The sequence below is a fragment of the Pan troglodytes genome, chromosome 10 (assembly GCF_028858775.2).
Source record: "Pan troglodytes isolate AG18354 chromosome 10, NHGRI_mPanTro3-v2.0_pri, whole genome shotgun sequence".
Classification (NCBI taxonomy): Eukaryota; Metazoa; Chordata; class Mammalia; order Primates; family Hominidae; genus Pan; species Pan troglodytes.
Window position 1 is genome coordinate 70957444 of NC_072408.2, and position 20670 is coordinate 70978113.

The window sequence follows — 20670 nt, forward strand, 5'->3', positions numbered from 1 at the left end:
GCATTTAATGCTATACATTTTCTTCCAAACATTTCTTTGCTACACCCCACAAATTTTAGTAAATTATCATTTCATTCTCATTTAGTTTGAAATGTTTTTAAATTTCTCTTGAAACTTCTTCTTTGGCCCATGGATTATCTAGAATTATGCTTTTTAATATTTATATTTCCAAATATTTGTGAATTTTCTAGACATCTTTCCTATTGATTTCTACTTTAATTAAACCGTGGTTGGAGAACATACTTTGTATAATTTTCATGTTCTTAAATTTGTTGAGGGTGTTTTATGGTGAAAATGTGGTCTGTCTTGGTAAATGTTCCTCAGAAGCTTGAGATGAATGTATATTCTGCTGTTGAATGGAGTAATCTATAGATGTCATTAGATCAAGGTGATTGATAATACTGCTCAGGTCATCTATAGCCTTGATTTTTTTGCCCACTGGCTCTATCAAAGGGATGGTGAAGTCTCCACCCATAACATTGACACAGGGATGGTGAAGTCTCACCTCTAACAATGGATTTGTCTAGTTCTCTTTTCATTTTTATTAGTCTTCTTTCATGTATTTTGACACTCTTGGTAATGCTTCCATGTTTACGATTGTTGTCTTCTTGGAGAATTGTTCCCTTTATCCTTATGTGGTACCCCTTTTTATTCCTGATAATGTTGCTCATTCTGTAGTTGGCTTTGTCTGAAATTAATTTAGCTCCTCCAGCTTTCTTTTGATTACTTTTAGCATGATATATCATTTTCCATCCCTTTACTCTTAACCTGAGTGTTTAAGTTTAAAGTGGGTTTCTTGTAGATAACATATAGTTGTATCTTGTCATTATCCACTATGACAATAGTGTCTTTTAGTGGTGTATTTAGACGATTCACATTTAAGGAATTATTGATATACAGTTGACATTTGAACAATACAGGTTTGAACTGCGTGGCTTCTCTTTTTTTTTTTTTTTTTTTTTTTAGTGTTTGGGTGACCCCAGGCAATTTTATTACTTTATCCCTGAACTTCAGTTGCCTCATCTATAAGATAGGGATAATAATAGCACCCATTTCATAATTATGAAGATTAAATACATTAAGGAAAACACTAGTATGTGCCTAGCACCTGGTAAACACTCAACAAAGGTAATCTGTACATATTGATATCTCAGACAGGGACGGAATGTTTAACGGAAAACAGGAGGTTTTAGCCACTCGTTCTCCTGGCTCCGGAAACATTAGCTGCCCCGCCCCAGTTTGTCCAAGCCCATCAAGATAGTTGTCCTTGTCCTTAATCTCCACAGGTGTTCAATGTGAGCCAACTGTCAGATGGCTTTCATCTGCACAATTGAATAACCCATTTATGCCTAGTGTTCCATTATTGGAACGCTAAGCTTATGGGAGTTATTTATATCCTACTGTTCAAGGTCATTTCCAAGATCTGACTTTTCACACAAAATAATTTGCAACCTCCAGCATAAATAGGATAATCAAAGCAATTGTGGCAGTTTTGGGGAGACGAAAGTTTAGAGTTTAATCTTCCAGCTTGACTGACTTGGAAGCATTCCTGTCAATATAAAAGATCTTGTTCCGGGCGGTGGAGAAGCCGAGGCCGGCTCCGCGGCTGTACTTTCAGCTCATGGCCAGGCCGTATTCCCGCTGCAGGCTCTGCTGCAGGCTGTCGGCCACCTTCTTACTGAGGGCCACGTTGGACCTTGCAATCGGGCTGGGTGGGGCGGGAGGGTGGGGGTGGGGGCTAATCGAAGGGGACAAGTTTTTGAAGCCACCCGTAAGTTTGAGAAATTTCAGTTTCTGTTCCTCGTTCTCAAAACCAGCAGTATCCCACTGGCCAAACTGGGCTCCCGTCCACTTCCTGGTTTCAGAAGCTTCCGTTTTGCCTGACTCGCGATCAGTCTCTTCTTGCAAGGCCTTTCGCCCCTGGTCTATGTGCGCCTAGTCCATGTTGCCTTTCTTTTCCAACACCACCTCGAAGTCCGTGTCTGTTTCCTCCTTTCAGGGGTCTCCTGCTACCCCACTCTCTTTCCTTTTCTTTTTCTTCCTTTTCAGAGCTGGTTCCTCAATGACTGGCTGCTTTACCTTCTTCTTGGACTTCATCTTTTTCTTCGCGGGGGTTTTAGGGCCATCTCCTATGGGGATGTATTCCGGAGCCTCCACTTTGACTGGCTTCTTTTTACTTCGTTTCCTAGGGCAGCTCTCCATGGACCTGGAGGGCTTGGAGTGGCCTGGGAGGGCGTCTCCCTCCTGGTGGATTTTTTTTTCTTCTTCGCCTTCCCACCGTGTTCCCTGGGGCTCTTGTGCTTCCGCTTCTGCCCCAAGGCTACCTGTTCCTCACCCTCCTTCCCCACTGAGCAAGTGTCCACAGCATCCCCGACCTCGCAGAACCAAGGGTCCTGGACTGAGAAAGCTGTGGGGTCCTGGGCCCCCTTTTTTTCCTTCTTATGTTTTTTAAGCTTCTTGCCAACTCTGGTTTCCTCCTCACCCTGTCTGGGGTCTGGGGAGATTTTCACCCCAGAGGCATGGGACATGGCCAGAGATGACTTCCTTTTCTTCTGCCCACTGAGGAACTCCAAATGGCCAAGCACCTGGTTCCTTGGGCTGGATGACTTCTCTGTCCGTCTGGCACGCAGCGTGGTCTCAGGTTCTACGTGCCCCTCGCAAAGGGTGCTGACACCCTTCTCTTTCTTCTTTTTCTTCACTAGAGGCATCTCACGTGCCTGCCCGTGGACCACACTCTTAGAGGGGGCTGTGGCTTTTATAGGAGAAACATGGGCAAAATAATCATCATTGTTTAAAATTGAGTATTGAGTCCCTGGTTCTTTGACCACTTTCTTCTTTTTCTTCTCTGGGATCCCAGGGCCCAGGTCTACTTTCCGGTGGGCCAAACTTCCCCGCCTCCACATGAGAGCCGGCTCCGCCGTGACCCGGAAGTCCACTTTCGGGTTGCACGCGTAGCTTCTCTTACACACAAATTTTCTTCCACTTCTGCCACCCCTGAGACAGCAAGACTGATACCTTATTTTCCTCCTCCTCCTTGGCCTACTCAACATGAAGATGATGAGGATGACGACCTTTACGATGATCCACTTCCATCTAATGATTGGTAAATATGTCTTTTCTTCCTTAAGATTTTCTTAATAAGATTTTCTTTTCTTTAGTTTACCTTATTGTAAGAATCCAATATATAATATATTTAATACAAAATATGTGTTAATAGACTGTTTATGTTATTGTTAAGAATTCCAGTCAACAGTAGGCTATTAGTAGTTAAGTTTTTGCATAGTCAAAAGTCATACACAAATTTTCAACTGCATGCAGGGACAGCACCCCTAACCCCCACATTGTTCAAAGGTCAACTGTAATTGGATTAATAGCTACTATATCTGTAACTATTTTCTCTTTATTGAATTTGTTAATTTTTTTTTTGCCCCTTCTTTTCCTGCATTTACTGGTTTAACTGAGCATTTTATATGATTTCATTTCATCTTCTCTCTTCATGTATAAATCATACTGTTTTTTTAAAATTGTGGTTTTCCCTAGATTTTAAGATATAAGGTTTTTTTTCTTTTTTTTCCTTTATTATTATTATACTTTAAGTTTTAGGGTACATGTTCACAATGTGCAAGTTAGTTACATATGTATACATGTGCCATGCTGGTGCACTGCACCCACTAACTCATCATCTAGCATTAGATATATCTCCCAATGCTATCCCTCCCCCCTCCCCCCACCCCACAACAGTCCCCAGAGTGTAATGTTCCCCTTCCTGTGTCCATGTGTTCTCATTGTCCAGTTCCCACCTATGAGTGAGAATATGTGGTGTTTGGTTTTTTGTTCTTGCGATAGTTTACTGAGAATGATGATTTCCAATTTCATCCATGTCACTACAAAGAACATGAACTCATTATTTTTTATGGCTGCATAGTATTCCATGGTGTATATGTGCCACATTTTCTTAATCCAGTCTATCACTGTTGGACATTTGGGTTGGTTCCAAGTCTTTGCTATTGTGAATAGTGCCGCAATAAACATACGTGTGCATGTGTCTTTATAGCAGCATGATTTATAGTCCTTTGGGTATATACCCAGTAATGGGATGGCTGGGTCAAATGGTATTTCTAGTTCTAGATCCCTGAGGAATCGCCACACTGACTTCCACAATGGTTGAACTAGTTTACAGTCCCACCAACAGTGTAAAAGTGTTCCTATTTCTCCACATCCTCTCCAGCACCTGTTGTTTCCTGACTTTTTAATGATTGCCATTCTAACTGGTGTGAGATGGTATCTCATTGTGGTTTTGATTTGCATTTCTCTGATGGCCAGTGATGGTGAGTATTTTTTCATGTGTTTTTTGGCTGCATAAATGTCTTCTTTTGAGAAGTGTCTGTTCATGTCCTTTGCCCACTTTTTGATGGGGTTGTATGTTTTTTTCTTGTAAGTTTGTTTGAGTTCATTGTAGATTCTGGATATTAGCCCTTTGTCAGATGAGTAGGTTGCGAAAATTTTCTCCCATTTTGTAGGTTGCCTGTTCACTCTGATGATAGTTTCTTTTGCTGTGCAGAAGCTCTTTAGTGTAATTAGATCCCGTTTGTCAATTTTGGCTTTTATTGCCATTGCTTTTGGTGTTTTAGACATGATGTCCTTGTCCATGCCTATGTCCTGAATGGTAATGCCTAGGTTTTCTTCTAGGGTTTTTATGGTTTTAGGTCTAACGTTTAAGTCTTTAATCCATCTTGAATTGATTTTTGTATAAGGTGTAAGGAAGGGATCCCGTTTCAGCTTTCTACATATGGCTAGCCAGTTTTCCCAGCACCATTTATTAAATAGGGAATCCTTTCCCCAATGCTTGTTTTTCTCAGGTTTGTCAAAGATCAGATAGTTGTAGATATGCGGCGTTATTTCTGAGGGCTCTGTTCTGTTCCATTGATCTATATCTCTGTTTTGGTACCAGTACCACCCTGTTTTGGTTACTGTAGCCTTGTAGTATAGTTCGAAGTCAGGTAGTGTGATGCCTCCAGCTTTGTTCTTTTGGCTTAGGATTGACTTGGCGATGCGGGCTCTTTTTTGGTTCCATATGAACTTTAAAGTAGTTTTTTTCCAATTCTGTGAAGAAAGTCATTGGTAGCTTGATGGGGATGGCATTGAATCTGTAAATTACCTTGGGCAGTATGGCCATTTTCACGATATTGATTCTTCCTACCCATGAGCATGGAATGTTCTTCCATTTGTTTGTATCCTCTTTTATTTCCTTGTAAGATATAAGTTTTAAAATAATCTATGTCTGCCTTCAAATAATGCTATTGCACTTCAAATGTAGTGAAGGTTCCCTATAGAAGAGTATTCCCAGTTCTTCCTTTCTCTCCCTTGTGACATTGTTGTCGTTCATTTAATTTAACCATTTGCTCTAATCACCCAAAACATTAATAACATACTATTATTTCTTTATACAAACTATTATTTTGTAGACCACTTGATAATTAAAAAACTTTATTTTACTTTCCTTTATTACTTCTCTAATTCTCTTCCTTTCTTTATATAGTAGACTCAAGTTTCTGACTTCTCTCATTTTCCTTCTGCTTGAAGAATTTCTTTCAATATTTTTTGTAGATCAGATCTGCTAGGAATGAATATCTTCAGTTTTTGTTTGTCTTAGAAAGTCTTTCTTCTTCACTTTTGAAGGACAAAGTTTGCTGGGTATAGAATTCCAGGATGGTGGAATTTATTCTTGCAATGCTTTAAATTTTTTACTTCACTCCACTGTAATTCTTACCTTTGCTTTTCTGGCTTATTTCCTGTCATCTGGCTTCTTCTAAAAGATTTTCTCTGTGACTTTGGTTTTCTGCAGTTTGAATATGGTATGCCTAGATATGGGTTTTTAAAAGTCTTTATTCAGCATGGTGTTATCTGTGCTTCCTGAATTTGTAGTTTGGTAACTGTATTAATTTTCTAGGGCTGCCATAACAAATTACCTACCACAAAATGAGCCATTGATAACAACAGAAATGTATTCCCTCACAGTTCTGGAGGCTAAAAGTCTGAAATGCAGCTGTTAGCAGGGCCATGCTCCATCTGAAACTTCTCTAGGGAAAGAATCCTTTTTTGCCTCTTCCAGCATTTGGTTGCTGGTCATCCTTGGCATTCCTTGCTGGTAGCTGCATCATTCCAATTTCTGCCTCTATCTTCACATGGCCATCTTTCCTCTGTGTGTATGAATGCTTATAAGGACAGCATTCATTGGATTTAGGGCCCACCCAAATCCAGTATGACTTCCTCTTAATTAATTGCATCCACAAAGACCTTGTTTTCAAATAAGGTCACATTCTAGGGTTCTGAGTGGAAATTAATTGAGGTGGTGCAGTCTTCAAGCCCATACAGTGTCTGTCATTAACTTTGGAAAGTTTGTGGCCAATATTAGTTCAACTATTTCTTCTGCCTGTTCTTACTTTCTTCTACTTCTGGTATTCCAGTGATGCATATGTTACATCTTTGAAATGATCTCACAGTTCTTGGATGTTCTGTTCTGTTTTTTCATGCTTTTTTTTTCCTCTTTGCATTTCAGTTTGGGAAGTTTCTATTGACCTATGTTCACTATTTCTCTGTTCAGTCACGTCCAATCACTGATGAACTCATCAAAGCCATTCTTCATTTCTGTTCCAGTGCATTTGACTGTTAACATTTCCTTTTGATTCTTTCTTATAGTTTCCACTTTTCTCTTTCATTACCCATCTGTTACTTTATGTTGTCTTCTTTTCTATTAGAGCCCTTAGCATATTAATCATAGCTATTTTAATTTCCATCTGATAATTTCAATCTCTAATATCAGAGTCTAATTCTAATGATTGCTTTTTCTCTTCGGACTGAGTTTGTCTTGCCTTTTGGCATGCCTTGTAATTTTTTTATTGAGAGCTGGGCAGGTTGTACTGGGTATTAGGAACTGAGATAAACAGGGCTTTACCATGAGTGCTCATATTAATATAGCTAGGAGTCAGGCTGGGTTTGTGTTTGATGTAGCTATACGTGGCAGAGCCTTCAAATTCTTCTAGCATTCTTGCTTTTGTCTCTCCTGACTTTGGGCTTCCCTAAATACTCCTTCCCAGAGAAACATCTCTATCTTGCAATTCTTTAGCTATAATCCACTGTTATTATACTGACACCCTATTATGGTGGTGATAAAGTGTGGGTGAGGGGAGAACATTCTATAATCTGATGAAATCTCAGTTTTTTAGTGGGCCTGTGTCTTGGGGCTGAGACCTTCATGAGCATTTCTCCTGTGGCATAGTTTCCCTCTCTCATCCCCTGTCCCCTAGCTCCCTACTCCTTTTCCTGGCTGCAGGACTCCCCATCTGTTTCCTTGAAGCCCTACTATGTTTTCCCCCTCTTAGGTGATATAGGTGAGACCACAAGGCTAGAGGGGACTGGAGTGGGAGAAATGTCCTTCTCCCAACAGGAATAAGGCTCTGGTAGAATAGACTTTTGTTATGGAAAAGGCTCTGAGTGTGCTAATTCACAGTGATTACCCATCTACTACCTTGCCAGAGCTAGGAGAATATGGATCTTCATCAATGAGAACCTGGTGGTGTTCCTGGTCCACCAAAGTTGGGTGGGTGCTGTTTAAGATAGAACATTTCTAACTCTCATACTAGTCCAAAGTTGGGCGGGTGCTGTTTAAGATAGAACATTTCTAACTCTCAAACTAATTCACACACAGCCTCCAGCAAGTCATCAAAATTACCATTTAAATGTTTCTGCAAATGTTTGGCTTACCTTAATCTTCTGATTCGGGTAAGCAGATCTTGACTGTGTTTCTCTGGATGTGCCTGTCTCTCCAGATTTTAGAGTAATGGTTTGCCCTGAGACCTGTTTTCTGATGGGTCCCAGAAAAGTCACTGAATTTTGGAATGATGACTTCTAAGCTTTATATGTTAGAGCTGAAACCAGAAACCTATCTGGAGTTGTTTTTAATAATTTATTCATAATCTAATTTTCTGCTTATTTATAATAACAAATGTAAAAATCCTTTAAAATGTACAATAATCATTTAAATTTTCTTCATGTATCTGGTCCCATTTTCTTGAATATCAATGCATACCACTGAGATTTGTTGTTGTTTTACCTTTCCTGGTGTTTCTGTGAGGCAGATATGAGCTGTGTGACCTTGGGAAAGTTACTTATCCTCTTCGTGCCCCAGTTTCCTCATTGGTATTATACAGTATTAATAGTACTTGTCTTTCAGGATTATAATGGAGATTAAATGAGATAATGTATATAAAAGCTTAGCACCATAAATACCTGGCACAAAAAAAATGTTCTCAATACATGTTAATTTCTTATTAACACTTTTATTGTCAATCTCACTCTCCAAATAGAAAAAAATAAACTTAAAAATTCTTTTAAAAAATTCACTTCTTACTTCTGGATTGTTTGTTTTAGAATTTTCTTCACTTTGACCTGCAGCTGGTGGCTGAGCTGTGGGAGCCGTGGACTTGACCACATTGAAACTTGGTCAGACAAAGTGCCATCATCCTAATTGTATGCCAGGGCCACAGTTCACTGAATTAGTTCCTCTGAAGTTTCCTTTCTCCTCCTACATGGCAGCGCATAATACAGCATAGACAATTGCTTCAGATCAATTCAACATGAAAGTGGCCCCTGGAGAAAGGCACTAAATATTCTAGTTTGCTAGTCTTTTGCAAAATTTCGAAATTTACAAAAAGAAGCTTTTTAGTCTTCAATTATGATAGAAATGTTGTATTTTAAGATTTCAACTGGTGTATTTTAATTTTATTTTCTTAAGAAGTAATCCTCTCATTCTCAATTTTGCTAGTATTGTATTATATTGGGGTATTGGTGGTAGAAGGAAGATAGGGTGAGCAGCTTCAAAAAAGATTTTGCATGATTCAAAACTATATAACCATAAGCTCATTTCTAAAACTCCATTTACAGCAGGGGCCAAGGCTGGAAGTTCTGACAGTGGCCTTAGGGGAGCATTCTCTCCTGAAAACTGTGGAGTTGAATGATGATGAACACCAGTGCAAACCGGGCACATTTAAAGAAATTCAACTTTAAAGGATGACTGAATCTTAAAAAGTCTTTACATGAACTTCCAATAGGCAGGTTTTTTGCATTTATATGTAGAAGACAGAAGAGATCCAGTTTCTGTGTCATAATTTCTTACATTTTTTTTATTACATTCAATTCCATGAGTCTATTTTACTTTTTATAATATCATTTCCTTTCTCTTGAAATTATGGTAAATTTTCATAAACATGTAAATGTTTTGTTGTTCAATGCTTTTATGCTGTTAGTGGGACAGCAAAGGTTTGTCTCCCTAGTATGTTCCAATCTAATAGTCTATCCAAGAATGATGGTTTTCTAGGCTTTTATTTAATACATCCAACAATGGAATTCTATAATCTCTTGGTTATTTCTATGAGTGTATAGCATCTTTAATTTGGACCAATTGTTTTTATAATCCAATAGCACTTGATGTAATTACCTTTTAAGGTTATGAAGTACTTTTGTAGCCATCACCTCATTTGATCTTTATAACAATGAGTGAGCAGGGAAGGGCAAGCAGCTGTTGCTAGATCCTGAATAGCCAAATGCACGTGCTCTTCTAGAACTGTGGGTATCAAAGCAGTCTTCTAGGAATGGTTTTTACATAAGGGTCTGATGTCTCCTGGTGAGATGTACAGAGGATTTTGCATTCCGTGTTTCTAGGATTGTCATTCCAAAGAAGAAGACATCAAGTTTGCTCCTAATTTTTGGTACTAGGGGTGCAAAGAAATTGCTAAATGTAGGGTACTCCAGAAGGCATAGAACTGAAGTAGGACAGAAAAATGACATTAGTCACCATTAAGGAAGGTCTTTTCTAAATAAAATTAATTCCTGGTTCAAAGTAATTCCCCCACCTCCCTAGTTAGTTGATCATGATCATTGTAGTTTCTTTTATTTTCTTTATAGCACTTACCACTCTCTGGTCTTATTTATTTATTTTTTTTTGACAGGGTCTCCCTCTGTTGCCCAGGCTGGAGTGCAGTGGCGTGATCATAGCTCACTGCAGCCTTAATCTCCTGGGCTCAAGTGATCTTCCTGCCCCAGCTTCCCAAGTAACTTGGGAGTAGCCACCACATCTGGCTACCTTTTTATAATTTTTTTTTTTTCAGAGATGAGATCTTGCTGTGTTGCCCAGGCTGGTCTGATCTTTCTGGATGTTATTACTGACTTCCTTTGCATCTGTCTTTCTCCTCTAGAATTCCTGATTTCTTAGAGCATGTACTTGATCTCTTTTTTTTTCTTCTTTTTTTGTATCACTGAATCCGTAGCCCCTAGAATGATAACCAGCAAACAGTAGGTGCTCCAAAATTTTTCTCCTTGCAACATCAGTTCCAGATATGGGTATGAATAAACTTAAGGGTAGTGTCTATTAAATGATCTTTATGCTGATCTTCAGGGAGCTTGCTGTAATTCCTTAGCCAAGAGGACTATAAAACTCTTGCTCAAAAATCTTTATGAATAATTTCAGTTGTTCATATAAAAACCTCTTGTTCATTCAACCAAGTCCTGATCACTGAATGGCTAAATTTCTCTTAATTCGGTCTGTTTTTCTCACTTTCTGTGTCCTCAAGTGTGGCAGTTATGGGAGAACCTGCTTTAAAGAGTATAGTTGGCTGATCACCTCCAGCAGTAGAAACTGCTGATCTACCATGCATTCCTGCTGAGACTCTGGTCTCTCTGGATTGCTTTCAAACAATAACTGAGCATGGTGGGGCTATTAGAGCTAGCCCTTCTACTCCCAACACAGAACTTTTCTATGAACAATCTTTATTCAGGATACTCGAATCCCAACTGATATGTTTGGCTCTGTGTCCCCACCCAAATCTCATGTTGAATTGTAATTCCTAATATTGGGGGAGGGACCTGGTGAGAGGTGATTGGATCATGGGGACGGATTTCCCCTTTGCTGTTCTCGTGATAGTGAGAGAGTTCTCATGAGATCTGATGATTTAAAAGTGTGTAGCACTTCTTCCTTCGCCCTCTCTTTCTCCTGCTCTGCTATAGTAAGACGTGCTTGCTTCCCTTTTTCCTTCTGCCATGATTATAAGTTTCCTGAGGCCTCCCAGCCATGCTTTTTGTACAGCCTGCAGAACTGTGAGTCAATTAAACCTCTTCCCATTGTAAATTATCCAGTCTCAGTTAGTTCTTCGTAGCAGTGTGAGAACAGATAATATGCTGACCAAGCCAGACAAGACTTTCTCAGAGCCACAGTGCCATCTAAAGCCCTTCCCATCCAATCCTGCTTCCTTCCCTCTCTCCTTTCCTAGGTATCACATTGCATCACAGCCTGCCTAGACCTGTTCTCACATCCCTCACAGGCATTTCTCCCAACAAATCTCTTGCATATCTAATTCCATCTTAGCATCTGCTTCTTGGAGGACCGAGACTGCCATAGCACCATATTCCAGGCCATCTGCATTTCTCTGTGTGTCACTGCAGCAGCCTTTTTACAGTCCCGCACCTTCAATTTTTCTCTCTACCAATTCTCCACATTGCAGCCAGAATGATCCTCAGAAATTACAAATCTCATCCCTTCCTTCCCTGCTTACACTTGCAGGGTAAAGAAACTTCTTTCAAGATGCCTATAGGACTTATCTTCTATTCTTACTCTCCTGCCTGTCCCTTTGCCACTCCTCATGGCTCCGTAATCTAAATCAACCTGTTTTCAGTTCCACCAATGAGCAGACGATGTTCACATCTGGTACTTGGGTCCATGGTTTCGGAGTTGTGCTCCTTCCTTTCACCTTTTCTCTGCTTCCTTTGGCTCACACCTGTTCATCCTTCATCTCACAGCATGGATGGAATTTCTTCCAGAAAACTTCCTTGCTCTCACCAAGTCTGAGTTAGGTACTCTCTCTATGTGTTCTTATATCATTTTTCATTTCCCCTTTATATCGGTTACTATTCTTTAGCATATGGCAAAAACTGAGCTTGAGCTAACTGGAGTCACATAAAATTCATGAAATCTATTGGAAAGATACTAGAGTGGATCAAAATTAAGGGAAGAACCAAAAAAGGAACAATAGAAAGGCAGCTCAGATGACCTCTTGAGCTGGAATAATGGGCTCAAATGCCCTCAGAACTTTTCTCCCTCTCTTTCTGTGTGTTTGACTCATTCTTTTAGGTTGGTTGCCTCCATAAACTTGGATTCATGGCTGACAGCAGCTCCTGGGCTTACATCCTCACAGCTTGGGGCCTGAGGGAAGAAAAAGCTATTTCTCCTAGCTACAGATAAAAACAAACAAACAAAAAACCAGTAAAGACTCTGATTGGCCAGTTTCTTTTGTGAGTCCACTTCTTTCCCAGTCACTTGCCCTGGGGGGTGAGTAACTATACTATTGAACCATACTATTGAAGAGACAAGTTTAGATCTTATATTCAGTCCTCAACCAATCACTATCTTCAAGGAAGAACATGAAAGAAAAAGACCATACAACTAAAGCAGTGGGAAAACCCACTCCCCTAAAAAATAGAGATTTTCAGAAGATGAGGAAGATGCTAGATTGAAAGAAAAATATATATCTATCTATAAAGCTTAATAACTGCATTCAGTTACAGGTAACAGAAAACAGCAAAATATTGGCCCAAAAATAAGGGTTTTATTTGTCTCCCATAATGAGAAGTCCAGAGGAAGGCAGTCAATGGGTCCTGGGAAACTTTCTAATCACTTCTAGAATCCAGGTCACTTCCTTATTCCTTCTGAGCCATCCTTAGCGTGCACTTGTCACTCCTAGCCATGAAATCGCTACTCTTAACTTCTAACATTATGCCCATGTTTCAGGCAAGAAGAAGGGGAAGGGCAAAAGCATGTGCTAAGTCTGCTTGCCTTTTGAAGAGCTTTAATAGAAGCCCAACTTAGAGACTTTTTCATTGGCAAGAATTGTGACCCTTGGCCACCTCCAGCTGTGGGAGAGACCTGGAAGCATAGGATGTTAGCTGGACACACTGTTGACCCAAACAAAATCATGACTCTCTTAATGAAAAGAGGAAAATAGATATTAGGTAGGCAATTAGTAGTACCTCTCTTGTAAGCCAGACAATCCAGCTGAAAGGGTAAAAAAAAAATTACTTCCAGGACTCCTTAAAAATATCATTCACAGATGGCTTTTGTAGAAGATGACAACAACAGTAAAAAATAACTACAACTTCTGGGGCTTACAAAGTACCTGGGACCAACACAAAGGAAGTACTTGGGGTGGAGGGTGGGAACCCCAGTAATTGATGATGCAGGACTGTGTTCTGGCATGACATTTCTTAAGGGACTGGGACTTGATCTTACCCTCCTGTTACAAGCTGATATGTCTGCCTACCACGGTTTCATGGATGTTGCCACAGAACATATGAGATTCCTGAGTCAGACAAAGGACTATCGCCCATGGCAGAGCAAGCAGCATGAGCATCATTATGCTTGCATTGGTTCCTCAGGGGAGACATTGAGCTTGGAGAATCCACCATTTGAATGGAAAGCAGTAAGCAAGTCTGCTTTTTGCCTGGGAGGGAGACATTACTTACCCTCTAGGTTGCTGCCTGCAAACAATCTGAGTAATGGTCTGGGTAAAGAGCAATTGGGGCATTGCATTTTTGGCAGGCCCAACAAGGTGAGCAGGGATGCAAAAGCCTATAGGAGGACAATTTCTTAAAACAATTCATCCCTCAATCCTATGCAGGATTAGCTTCCAGTGAATTTTTATGAGTATACCACTTTGTTGGTCACTCTGATGAACTTGACCTACAGAGGTTGGGAAAAAATCTGTTCAATTTGTTTTGTATAGCACTTATTAAAGGGTTCTATTAACCAAACTTTAAGCAGTAGTATGAGGCCAACCAGAAGTCTCTATAGACCTCATCCAAGCCTCAGAGGGTCCCAGTTTCAACCATCTCTGAGTAAATCTTAGGGGGACCAGTATGTCTTATGTTAGACAGCCAGGATGTAGTATAAATTCAGTCAATTATCCATTACTACTCACAGAAGTTTAAATGATCTTTGGTATTGTTGTCCATAACTACAGGGAATTACCAATAAAACAATCCTCATTTGTAATGGAGAGACATTCATGGCTCACTTTCCCTTGCATAAAAACACAGGTCACAGCAGTCAGGGATGTGTTGTGAAATTTGATTTGGATCACCAATACCTTGTTTCATTTAAGCCACCTGAGTAGTGTTACCAACTAGTTGCAGCCTTGATGTTACACATGGCACAACCCAAGGATGCTAGGGCACCAGGAGAAGCAGATGAGTTTTTATCAGCCAGAATGAAACAAGGTTGTGTCAATCTGTGTGTTTGTACATATTCAAGAGGAGTCTATGTTTGAAGCTTCTCTCTCTTTTCTTTTTTTTTTTAGAGGCAGTGTCTCACTCTGTTGTCCAGGCTGGAGTGCAGCGATATGGTCATAGCTCACTGCAGCCTCGAACTCCTGGGCTCAAGGGATCCTGCCACCTCAGCTAAGGCCTGCAGTAGCTAAGACTGTAAGCATGTGACTCTACATCCTCCTAATTAAAACTTTTTTTGTTGTTGTTTTGTAGAGACAGGGTCTCCCTATATTGCCCAGGCTGGTGTTGATCTCTTGGGCTCAAGCAATTCTCCCACCTTGTCTTCCCAAGCCACTGGGATTACAGGTATGAGCCATTACATCCGGCCTGAAGCTTGTCTTGGTGGCAGAACGAACAGTTTGGGGCCAGCCAGGTCCTCATGAGTTTCTCTGATTTTATAGCATAGAGATGGGGATGATGAACCAGCAGCGTGTCGTATTGCCGGCTTTAGCTTCTTGCCTCAAGCAGACCATGTGATTACTTGCAAGGCTGTGGTACTGGGACAAGGAGAGCATTAATTGTTCCTACCTCACACCTAGCACCTTTCCTGGTCTGAGGTGTTCTTTCTTTATGTCTGGGCCATTCCCTCTCCAAGTGTGGGAGCTGTTCTTCTTTCACAGCCACAAAACTGATGTGTCCACTCCACCAGTTAGAGCTTTCCTTTTCCCTAATCACCTCTGATCCAGACTTAGGTTTTTTGTCTAGAAGGAAGAGGTACACATGAGACAATGCATTTTCACAAAACTTACAGAGACCCATTATGCTCCCCATTTTGACCCATGTGGGCCATGTAGGGGAGCTCAGTGAACAGTGTACTAAACCAAGTGGTCATCGTTCTTATGATCTATGACCTTGTTAAACCCAAGAGATAATCCTAGCAGAATTAAAACTTGAATCCCCTAGGCCCACTTTTGATTGGGTTGCACCCAAGGAATGGACTGAACAGAATGGCCCAGAGTTGCTGTCAGGGAAAGAGAAACATGGTATGCTAAGGAATGGTAAGCATTACAGGCTACACACACGGTGGGATCACATGGCAGATGAATAGCCAAGCTTGGAGAATCTGATGCTTTTATAGCAAGCATCTACTCTTTTTTTCGGAGGGAGACATTATCTTATCCCTCCAAGTTTGATTGCTGCAAACATAACCCTGAGAAACGGCCTGGGTAAAGAGTGGTCAGGTCATTGCATTCTTGGCCTACCTGGCATGACCTGCAGCAGCAGGCGAGACCCATAGAGGAGTGTCTCTCCTTATAGGAATCTAAGAAATGGTCCTCAGAAACTCTTTACTGTTTTCACTGATAGGAAGTTTGTCTTAATATTACTCAGTGTCCTTGAGAAGGCCCCCAGTAAAATATTCTGGTTTGGTCTTAGTTTCAGGAATAATTGGGCTTCTCCCTAACAATTGTAAATATTGAAATGGACACTTTTTCTTCCTTTTGGCTGCTAGAGAGGTTGAAGTGAAATGTGTGGCTCAAATCTAGCACAGTCCCTGGCACAACTAGGTCTTCTATAAATCATGTTAATAAGGATACAGAATTTTAAAGTGGGATGTAGATTTTGTGGCTCCATTTTATTCCCCTGATCTCTTATCCTTTTGTCTCATTTTCACAGTTATTTTAATTTAAAACTGTAACAAAGATCCATAACTCTTATTTCCAATACGCTGGAATTCATCTCCGGGTCTTCTACCTTCTATTCCAGGGCTCTGCATTATGTCTAGTTCTATTCTCTTTGAAGTTGGAGAACAGCTGGTTAATACCTTTATCTCAAACGATTTGCAGAGAAGTCATTCAATCACCCTTCATCTGTCTCCTCCTTCCCTGTTGGTTCTATTTCCAATGGTTTAGTCAGTTTTGTTGTTTTTCTCTGTAATCCAGATTCTCTTGTGTTTTGTGCATGTAGACCTAGACCTTGCAAAAGTAGCCTTTATTAGATGTTACTTTGAGGATTTCTCATTTTCTTTCAAGCCAATTCAACATTCTTAGATCTTTCAGCTATGTATATTATTGGATAACCAACTTAAAGCAATTTTTATTTCCACAGACAATACTATACTCATTTATGGTATTGTCTATGTCCCTATCATTTATGTCCCTTGCCCCTCATCTTGTTTTGGATAAATCTTGTCACTATTTGTTTCATTTTTTTTTTTTTGGATTGGAAAATTTACAAGGCTTTCTATGTTGTAATTTCCTGCCATAGGAAGGCAGAAAAGTGCATTGTTAGCCCCTATGTCCAGGTAAACACTCAGGATTCAGAAGCTGCCAGCAGGATTCAAATATTTTTTATTATATAAGAGTTTGATCATTTACTTGCTTAGGTAAAAAATATTAAATATAGCTGAAAATTTACTGGACCTGTCGCATGGTCAAAGAGATGGCTGAAATAGAAGTGGTTCATGACCAAATCTGGTCAGTGGAGTAGTGATCCAATTGATTACTCTGTCCTGGAGCAAAACTACCTGGATAGTAGCCATTTTGTGCATGCAAAACAGTTTAGTCTGAATGGAAACATTTAATTTATTCTTTTTAAAAAAATCAACCTATGAATGAAGTTCTGAATTTGATGAGCATCATAAGAAAGTAGAGGTTAGAAGTCCCAGATACTTAGAGACTAAAAATGTATTTGCTCTTCAAATAATTTTCTGAGATTCAAATAAGAAGGACATTTGTTTAAGTGATATTTTTAAACACCCTCTTTGTTTTATGTGCTTTTCTTGAGCTTTCATTTGTTCACCATATTTCACATATCATATAATGCAATTGGTGATACCATATTGCAAAAATTTGGTACCACCAAAATTATATTTGATACCAAAAATTATAAAGAAGTAACAGAAACAGGAGTTATCATGAGTTCACAGACCCAAATACCTAAACCCTACTGGGACCCAAGCTTAAAATATTATTTCCTTGCTTGACAATTAGTTCTGTTACCAGTTTTGAAGCAGCGAAGCATATGAATCATTCCTCTTTTCTTTATAAATAAAATCAAGGTATCTCATTGCATATAAACCTCCTCTATATATTTACGATAACATTTTATAGCAACTGAGAACACAGAATATATTGTGTAAGCTAAGTCTGAAACAAATGCACATATTGAAAAAAAATACACGTGTAAAACTACTTCCCCCACATTATATACTCATTGTTTAAAATTAAAGGAAAGAAGTAGAACTGAAAACCAGTAAATTAAGAGACAAGATGTGGCGACTGTGTGTTGTTTCACTTGAATAGAACCAATTTTCTTTTTCCGTCTGGTTTTTCTCCCAGGAAGGAAAAAATTTAACAATCAGAGTAATAAACACTTTTCACTTATAATAAGAGCAATGTGACTGTGGTTGTGGTTGTGCAAAGTATCTGGGTTTTATACATTATTTCCACTTTTCAAAACTGTGGCTAAAGAGGAGTTTATTCTAAATGCATACCAAAATTGGAAAGTTTTAAAAACTAGAATTCATTCTTTAATATATATGCTGCCTCCCATTTCAGTCAACGTCGGCAACAAAACCAGTGTTGGCAGTTTTACCAACTGTTTTTCACCAGTTCAGTTGGTTCTGGCTCTCCGTTGTTAATATAGTACTACCGATCCTTAATTCGTAGAACCACAGGGGGATGTTTAAATAAAAGAACACTCGATTTCATAGTAGTTTTTAAATGAAAACATATGTATCTGTAATAGGGCTTTAAAAGTTTTTTTTTTTTTTTTTTTTTTTTTTCAGTAAGAGCTTAATGTGTGGCATCTGTTAGGTATAGGGTGCCTTTTTCAGTTTTTCCGAAGAGGTACAGTAGACCCAGGAAAGTTAATAGTTTCGATGTCTATATCTCAGATGTTATTGGGATTAAGAATGCCCAAGGAAGATTATTGTCAGTTATTTCTCCTTCCTTAGATAATCCCTTAAATATTTTAGAAGAGAAGGAGCAAGAGAAGAAGATCTCAAAATACTTTTTCAACACTGGCTGGTTTTGAGAAGCTCACTTTCAAAATTCGATATGCACATTGCATTTGATGAGACAGGTAAATAAACCTGTCTCATCGGGGACTCTTATAAAAAAGTATTTTAAGGTTCCTTTGAAGGGTATCAGTGTTTGGGCCCATAACTGCTAAACTTAAAATTGACATCGTAACGTTATATGTTACTCTCTTACTAACAGAGTAAGGGTTGACAAACTACCCTAATTTAGAAAAATATAAAAATGGATAATTCATAACCATTAAGATGACATATTTGGTCTCTTGTATCACCTAAATTTCCCTCTATCTCCTATGTCACAGGATTTTTTTTTTGTTGTTGTTGTTTGAGACCGAGTCTCACACTATCGCCAGGGCTGGAGTGCAATGGTGTGATCTCAGCTCACTGCAACATCCGCCTCCCAGGTTCACGCGATTCTCCTGAGTAGCTGGGATTTTAGGCGCACACCACCACACCCAACTAATTTTCTGTATTTTTAGTGGAGATGGGATTTCACTGTGTTGGCCAAACTGGTCTCGAACTCCTGACCTCGGGATCCACCCGCCTCAGCCTCCCAAAGTGCTGGGATTACAGCCATGAGCGACCGCGCCCAGCCGTCACAGGATTTCATACTTATTAAGATCCCTCTTTCTTCTTTAGGATTCCCAAGTAACTTGTCTCTGCTATTTTTAATGTATATGACCGAATAAATTCAAAATGAGCCTCATGAAAATAGGCTAAGGTCAAACATTGTATACTCCTAATATCTCCTAGCAGTCCCTGAATATCTCCAAATATGTTGGAGGGATTGAGATGGACTCAAAACTTATTAGAGAATCTTGAATACTGTGGGCAGTGTAAAGCCCTCTCCTATCAATAATATTTCTTGTTGCCTTGGGAGGCAACTAGAATATGATGATGGAAATGATACAGAGGTCAGTTATATGCCTTTATTTCCCCCATATTTTGAGAGCTGCATATGGTATATATCTGCCCATAAATTTATGTATGCATATTATATATACATCTGAGTGCATATATTGAAAGGCAGTATAGCGGAGTGGTTAGGGAATGGGTCTGGAAGCCAGATTACCTGGGTTTGAAGCCAGGCTCTTTCACCTGCTATTCGTATAACCTCGGGCAAGTTAGTTACATAACCTCTCAGTGCTTCAGTTTCCTTATCTGTAAAATGATACAATAAAATTATGTACCTCATGGAGTGGCTGTGAGGATTAAATACGTTTATATACATAAAACACCTAGAACAATGCCTGTAAAATGATAGGAATTCAAAAATTGTAGCTACTTAACAATATATTGTATGCATTTTTATATACATTATATGGATACATACATATGTATATATATATAATACATAATCACCTTGCCTCCAAAATAAGACAATTTCATACACATAAAATATATATAAATGTCATATATATATACATACACACACACATATACACTCCATATATGGCACATTTTGATTTTCTTGGAAATTTCAGTTATCTAATGACCAACATGAGTGTGCATACCAACATAGCTGATGACTGGCATGAACATAGTATACATTTGATATTTTATATCTATCTATTTAATGAAATAATACTTGCCACTGAAAACTGGCCCTAATATAACATGTACATGGCATCAAGGTGAAGTGAAAAAGCTCAAGCATGACACTGGACAAGTCTGGATTTGCATCCTGGGTCAATCACTTAAAAACTGCATGGTCTTGGACAAGTCATTTAACCTTTCTGAGCTTTAGTTTTCTCATCTGAAGAACAGGGATGTAAAATTTCTTGCAAGTTTGTGGTGAGAAGGAGAGACAAAATACATTTTTAAAAAAGCATTTGGCCAACATCCTGGTACATAGCAAATGCTTGATAAATGGAAACGCTGATCTTTAATGTGTCAGTCCCGCTACAAATTAGGGTATTTTTTTTAAGCCCAACACAAACAAACATCCCACTGGAAGTTTTTGATCAGCTATGCTGTTGCTGTATAATGATCATGGTTTAGTCTTAAGGGCATGTGGTTTCAATAACTATACGTGGTTGGAAGTTATGCTGCCTGTAGGAACGAAAGGAGGAAAGAGATTGGTGTAATTCAAGTTTCACCAGTATCTCACTAGGCAGTTTTGGAACTTTGTGCCTTCTCTCCCTCTGGCTTCCCTTCTTCTGCCAGTAGGAAGCCTAGTGGCCCCAGAAACGGTTACACTCAAGAAGCAGTAGAGGCTGAAAATCTGCGGAGGTGGCACTGCTTTGCTTGGTGGGGTTAGGCCAAGCAGGTAGGTTCGTAACCTACTGGCCAGGTGCCAGAAGACTTTTTCTTCTCTGGGT

General features: G+C 39.4%; 1 pseudogene; it reads right to left on the minus strand.

Annotated features, from left to right (window-relative positions):
• Nucleotides 1-1515: 1515 nt before the first annotated feature.
• On the minus strand, nt 1516-3050 carry LOC740937 (lysine-rich nucleolar protein 1-like; annotated as a pseudogene).
• Between the last annotated feature and the right edge of the window lie 17620 nt (nt 3051-20670).